Raw genomic sequence first — 7,742 nt, 5'->3', positions numbered from 1 at the left:
TCCCAAAGGGATATGTCAGGTACAGAAAAGCTCAACCTGAGAAGTCCAGACCCATATCAACATCCAAACTATCCAAATATCAAATATCAGAGACTGAAGCACTCACAGACCCCATTCCCTCAGTCCCAGGTGTGGGGAGAGGCACCTCTGTGTACCACCAGCTTGGGTACCAATCATGGGCAGATCTAGACTTTTCAGAAGGGGGTGTAGAGAGTGCAACACGTCATCTCACACAGCACAACACATATTTTTCTCCAGTTAAAGAGAAACTATTAGCTTTACTAATATGCTAGGGGGGCAACATTACATCACTCAGCTTAAACTCAAAGCAAAAACAAACACAACCACTGGAATGTGCACTAATTGGCTAGATTACCTAAAAAGTTAAAAAAAAACAACAATCCACCAAACATGGCAAAAAAGAAGTCAAAACAGTCAAAAGGTAGCGTCTCATTAGTCCTGTAGACATAATAGCTAAATGCATGTTTCATATTCAGATCCACAAAACAAAATCTAGCCTTGAGCATCTTAACAGTTCCTCCAATACTTCACAGTCAGTCATTACTGTACCTAAGTTAAGGTTTATAGCTAATGCTAAAAACAGTCTACGAACTACAAGAACACCAGGAATGGCTAACAGACAGCAACATTACAAAAAAAAGGACTGAACTGCAGAACATCAAGAACATAAAAGAGGAGACAGGACCGTTAAAACCTATGAAGTGGAGAGAGATTGCCAAGAATCAGAGAGATGATAACGAGCTATCACCTCGACTGACTCCCTCGGCACTGCCTGAATAGAAATGCCACTGCCACTTGCCACTGCCATGCAGTTGGCTTTAACGTTTGGGTGCAGCAGGAAACAAAATGGGGTGTAACCACACCACTGCATCCATCCTGGATCCACCCCTGGTCCCAATGGTTCAGCTCTGGACCACCTACATTGCGAGGCAAAACCAAAGCAACATAAGGCACCTCTGCTGCTGGGAAAGCCTTTAACACACAACTCTAACCACTGCTTGTTTAAAAACGAATTCCTCTTCTCGGCCAAAGAGATTAAGACAAACAACAATTGATTCGTACAGCAGCAATGTCTCTAAAGGAATATTCTGCCGATGGACTTTCACCTCAAGCATCTCGACCAAAGCTTTTTATATTAAAAAGCGGTATTGATTTTTCTGGGCAACGCCAAGCGGTTTAACACGATGAAAACATTTGATCCCAATATGTGTTTGCCTGCATATCTTCCCTTGAATTCCCAATCCAGGTGCTCTTTGGGAAGTCATTAGGGAAGAGGTCATCATCTATTGAACTCCAGGGGCTCATCTTTGCCCCATCGGGCTATTCCTCGATGAGTCTTCCTGCCCACTGCTCAATCAGCTCACCCACATTTCATGTACAAACACAACAGGCTCATCAGGAGAGGTGGAAGAGCTCCTGGCAGTGGAAAAGGGAAATTTGACAGCATTTGGGGTCTGGCTGAACCCCTGTTTAAACTGATGCCAAAGCTATCTGAGCGTGTACACGCTGGGCTAATTACTGTGGCGCCTAAACAGAGTCAGTCTGCCGTGGACTTGAATGGAGCAAGACGCAGCCTGACTGAAAAAGCCAGCTATTATTAAGCCTGCCTGTTAATTTTCCTCACTTGGCTTTGTATTTTGTTAACCCTCTGCACAGCTAGATTGTCACTGGCCTTACGGAGCAGCACAAAACACAAAGGTGTGGAGCAGGAGGATGTAGCCTGTGCTCCACTCATCATGTCTAGATGTTCAGTGCCCCATTCTGTATACGGCAGGGTGAGGAAGTGCAAGGGGGACACTACTGTCCTCTCACTGAGCACAAAAGACCTGCAGTAGTGAGTGCATGGTGACCAGCATACTGCTTAATGTTCCCTCTAGGCAAGTAGTTGTCCGCCTTTTTTGACTTGCAGAGCCCCTCAGAAGATCTGCGGCACCCTCAAGACAGCCCTCGGAAAACGCCGTTTTTTAGTTTTCGCTCTTTTTTGACTACAGAAAAATACCAGGGCAGTTTATTCTGTTGCAAAGAACTCAGAAAGACCAGAACTAGGGATCTCTATTTGAAACCTCTGGGTTTATCTTGTTTGCAAATCTAACAGTGCTAACCCTGCGGCACCCTTAAAGGATTTTGTGATGCCCCGGCTGCGAATCACTGCTCTAGGCCCTTAGTTCAGAGAACAGTTTGGGAGGAAAAAACCAAGGTAAAGCCATAAGACTTTCAACAGCAGCCAACCTCCACCTCCATAGAATAAAACACTTTGCCGTCTCGCCGCTCCTCTGAAGGGCCAATGCAAAACCCACACAAGATGCTGCAGTGAGCCTATACTCAACCTTCCCGTCTCAAACAGCAGCGGTCTCCACACAATCTGCCTTCTCACCCAGAAGCCGTGCAGCCGGGTTCACACTGCAGTGTGGACAGACTAAACAGCCCATTCACAAAGCCACGCAATTGTAGCCACCCCGCCTGTCCTACCATGCGGACTCCGAGTCCTTGCAGGATCAGAGCCAAAAGAATTAAGTGCTTCAATGGAAACCTGCTAATAAGCAGGTGCAGCTAAACTTCATACCATATGTTCACTGAAGGAAAAAAAAAAACAAGCAATCCTAGTTTTGGGGTTTTTTTTCCTTTTTCTCTTAATGAAAAAAAATACAGATTTATGTTCTCTTTTTTAATACTCTTTTGTGACGACATTTTCCAGCTATTCATCTCTCACTCTGGAAAAAAAAGCTGTCGTGTCACTTTAGCCCGTGTTGCATGATATATTTAGGACGTGTTCACTGCACTTAAATGCAAACAAACACACGTTCAGGCAGGAAACCACATGCTACATATGCATCATCGCAAAGCTACGATGTTTCATGGGAGGAATATTGCCGGGACCGTATGAAATAACGCGCATTCAGCTATCATGAGACCGCTCCACAGAGATAGTACAAGTGCAGCTCGCTGACTGGAGTCGTGGACTAGGGCCGGGCTGGGACTGACCATCAGCTTATGGCACTAAACATTACCGTGGGACCACTCTGAACATGGTCTAACTTTAATACACGTGTAACACATATGAAGAGTCCCGTGTTATAAGGCACTTACTTAGCTGCCACCCTGCTCTGAAACTCCTGTCCCCTTTACCTTACTCTTTGAGATCTATCCTCATGTTTGCTACTGGGTTCTGCGCTATCCTGCTTCTGGGAAATAACTCGGCCACCATAACAAGCCACTGCACTTTCCTATTGTGCCGCAAATAGTAGCTGCTCCTCTGCGGTTGCTTTTTTGCTATTAGCTCAACACTGGCATCTGTGGACACTGACAGGTGCACTTTTACTCTCCCCAGAGCCTGAATGAATGCTATTTTTTACTCGAGATCTATTGCACGTATTGTTGGTAACTGATAGGCTCAGAAGTCCCAGTGCTTAGGGACAGTAGTGATCACACCTTTTGAATGAAGGCTTAACATTAAACTATAAACTCTCTCAATGCCTTAGTTGAACCAAAAGCAGATCTGCAATGGTTAGCTTGAAGATTTGCCAGTACCACAAGATGCACATTTTTACTGTGTTGTATAATAAAGTTTTAGATAACTGTTCTCTTTGAGGAGTGAGAAGTCAACCTGTTCAGAAGGGGAAAAAAAAAATGTCTTCTAGACGCCTGGTGTGTCAGCTGCTAGAGAAGGGGTGCGCGTACATATGTGTGTATATACACACACACACTTTTTAACATATATTGCAATTTTTTGAGTTAAAGTCAACAGTAATACCTTTGATGATGCCAACATCAAAGACTGGCCAGATCCTAGCTGTGCTCTGGGGACCTTCCCCTCTGCTCCATCTGTTTGCATTTGCTTTCACACATGTAATCGATCATAAATACTGGAATGTGGAAAGTCTTCAAATGACAGCTGTCCACAAAATATTTACTAGCACAGAGTAAAGCCAAGTCCCCAGCACTGCATGCTCAACTACACGTCTCTGAGCATCAGAGAGAAAGCCACAAAATATGGTTTGATATCAAAATAACGTTTAAATTATGCAGCAGAGTATATCAATAAAGACTTCACTGCTTGAATAATTGAAAAAAAGCCCGAAACAAGACTGCCTGCTCTGTACTCAGATGACACAACGCTGGCATAGCACGGTATGCTATGCAGCGACTGTTGCTACACATTGAAAGCAGTAATTCATTCTTCATCATAAAAGCGCTCCGCTATTTTCTAAGGAATTTTCATGACTAACAATGAAATAAGCCAAAGCCGACCAATACTTGCAGTATGTGCACGTGGAATTCATAAAGATGAGGGCTCGTACTACAACCCTGAGCCTCAGGTTTCCAATCCTCACGTTGGGAACCAGAAACGCACCACGTGACCCCAGCCAAAAACGTGGCCAGGTAAAACCAGTCGGTTTTGAAAACGTAATGCTTGTAACAAACTGTTCAAGCGTCTCCAGGACTGACTTACCAGAACCACTCTGCAAGTAATTCCAAACAGATTCCAGGTAATCAATTGTTATTCACACACAATTAGCAAGGAGAAAGAAAAGCAGTTTCCTGGGCCCTGTGGACCTACCTAAGAGTCTACAAAAGTCACTGGAACTGCTAACAGGCCCTGGATCAGGCCCAGCCTGAATTTGTTAATTCTTACAAAGTTAATTGAAAGAATGATTCGCTCACATCTACTCATGCTTTTAGGCACCCAGTCGTACACATTGTTAGAAATGTGAGAGCGAGAGTGGGGCTAAACACAGTTTCCAAGAACACTGTGAGACCCGTTTCCTTCAGCACCACTAAACAGATTGCTATTCATTATTATTCTCTGCTTTGATCCTTCAGAGAGTTTTGAAGCTATGAGGCAGTACTTATAACCAAGCTAATTTACACTTAACTTCCCCGGTAAGATTTCATGAGACACTGTATCAATTGCCTTAGTAAAAATCCAGACGTGTATTATATCTACTGTGCTTTTCATCTACTGACTTTGGGTGATTCAATGGGAATAAAAAAAAAAAGCAATCAAGTTTATATGAGTATAAGATTAATGAATAGAGCCTTTAATCTTTTCTGTTAAAGCTGTCACAAATAAAATGTGTTCCATCATCAAATCACCTGCCATCGAGACAAAGAATGACATTTGCGAATGAGAAAACGGTTGGAGTTTATTAGCCAATTACCGTGAAAATGCAGCTAAAGAATACAAATGTAACTGAGCTGTCTGAACCTTACTTTATTTCATCATAAGACACCTAAAACATCATGGGCTAAATCTTGGGAAAAATGGAGCCGCACAGCTGCTCACAAAATTGGATACCGATGCATGCAACATCAGACGAGGGATGAGAGCCCAGAACAGATGATCCACTAGGTGTCACTCTCTCTTCAAGCCAGCTCCGAGTCGACCCAGACAAAATTTCTCCAGCCAAATTTCGCCCTCTCCCAGTGAAAAACGGTGTCACAACTAAGTAGGTTTTTATTTCCTTGGTATTTTTTTTTTAATTTGGTTAAAGTTTTCTCGTTTTTCAATGAAGTACAAACAGGCATGTTGTTTGTTGAAAGAGGGAAAATATAGATATATAGATATAGCTATCTATATATAAATGGGGGGGGGGGCGTACCAACAAGTAAAAATGTGTCCAGTTTCTTAAGAGAGAATATAGAGAGTGAGAGAATATGTATGTGTGTGCATGTGTATGTATATATGTGTATACACACACACACACACACACACACACACATACATATTCTCTCTTAACAAACTGGACATGGTTTTACCTGTTGAAATCTCTCTCTCATATATATATATCTATCTAATTAGATATAAAATTCGATATAGAGTAGCAATAGTCATAACATGTCCAGTTTGATATGTATATACACATACATACATATGCACGTACATACACACACACACACACACACACACACACAATTTCCTCTCTTTCAACAAACTGGATATGTTTTTGCCTGTTGGTAGTCTATATCTTTTGTTTGCCCATTTGATACAAATAGGAATAGTCTCACAAAACATAAAAACATTGACTATGTGGTCAAAAGTATACATCCTGCTGTGAGAGGGAGTTTGCCTGGCTGAGCTGCCTCCTTTAAACACAGTTTCTGATGTTTTTTTCTATGGAAGACCCCTATCCCTTTCCAGAGAATGAGATGACCTTGCTGTGTTAGCAAATATATAGCCAGGTATCTCTCTTCTGGGGGCCCAGCTCATCTGAATAGTTGCAAACAGACATTAAAATGCTTCATTTCTCATCTAAACTTGTGGCTAGGATGTGTAAAACAGCTGATGTCCCTCCACAGGATTTTATTTTATATTTTATTGGTGGGACCAAGGGGGGGAATCAAATGATTGCCAACAAGAGTCCCTTTGTGATAGTCTGTAGTTGCTTCAGTACTGCTAAAGGTGCTAAATACTTCAAAATGTCCCTCTGTTTATTTGCACATTGAAATACCCATTTGTAAATATAATTACCTGATACTTAGCATATGAGGGGAAAAATCTGTGCATTTTCTCCAAGAGGAGAAGCTTTTCTGGTCGTTTTTTTTTTTAGCACACATTTAGAGTATTTAGAAGGGATATAACATTTTTTTTCTTTTGAAATCAGTAATACCTTGCTCAACATTATCTAGTTCCCAATCCAGCATATTTGCTGAACCACATTCTACTTTTGACTCAATTTACTTTAGGTTTGGTTGCCTGGTTTCAATAAACCTAAAGCTAACAAAAATGCCATGAAATATTGATGGATAGAGGCATTATAATCCAATTGCCGTGCAGTTTCAGCTTCCTTTAAAAAATGTTTAACAACCCACAACCATGCCTGTTCATTGTTTGTACAAAACACAATCTTAGTAAACCCACAATGTTTGCCAGAGGCCAACATGATCATAGCCGTGACCCTGCCCTGCAGGGATAAAATAAATTGGAATCCCATAGTACTGAAAAAAGACTTATTCTTGATTAAATAAAATGAAAATAAATTTTTGTGCCTACAATAAAATGAAAGAAAAACAATGACAAAATATAATGCTGTTTTTTTTCCCCTTGCTACTGATTCATCTGCATAAATATGAATTGAAAAAGTGCTATCTTGCCCACAAATAATAATATAACGAATGCTTAACATATCTAGAGTGCTCCTTTAAGCAAGCAGCATATTTTATAGTGCTGTGCCGACTTCACATCAAATCATTCCAGCCATCCAGTGCAAGGACCCTGCAACTACTTGAGCAGGCGCTTAAGTTCATTCACATGAGTAACGGATTTATTTATTTTTCTTCCTAGTTTCTTCATTTCCCCTTTGGTGGAAAAGAAAAATGAGTTGATCTCCTTGGGATTTCAGTAAAGCATCTGATATAGGGCCCCGTGGGAAAGTTTTAGGAGAAAGCTTGATTCATGCATGAATTGCAAGACATTGGCAAAAGGCAAGTTTCAGGCTTTAGGGAGGGTTATTGGCAGGGGACTATGATACGGACGCCTGCAACAGCGGGCACGAGAATCAAGAAAGCAGCAAGTCCCTTCCAGGCCTGCATTGCCAAGAGCAGCACCAGTGACTCCAAGGGACCAGCGGACGGCATGTGGGATATCCAAAGCAGGCTATTCCCTCGCCCGAAGGATGTCTGCAGGGCTCTGCCCTAGGCAGCCAGACTGTAGGGAATTCAGTTTTCCTCTCCTGGCGCGGATTTATTTTTCCCACCCCCTTGGCTGACGCCGCTCCGGAAAC

Source organism: Gavialis gangeticus, unplaced genomic scaffold, assembly GCF_001723915.1.
Source record: "Gavialis gangeticus isolate Ggan-Ray unplaced genomic scaffold, GavGan_comp1, whole genome shotgun sequence".
NCBI lineage: Eukaryota > Metazoa > Chordata > Crocodylia > Gavialidae > Gavialis > Gavialis gangeticus.
Note: the sequence above shows the minus strand (reverse complement) of the source record.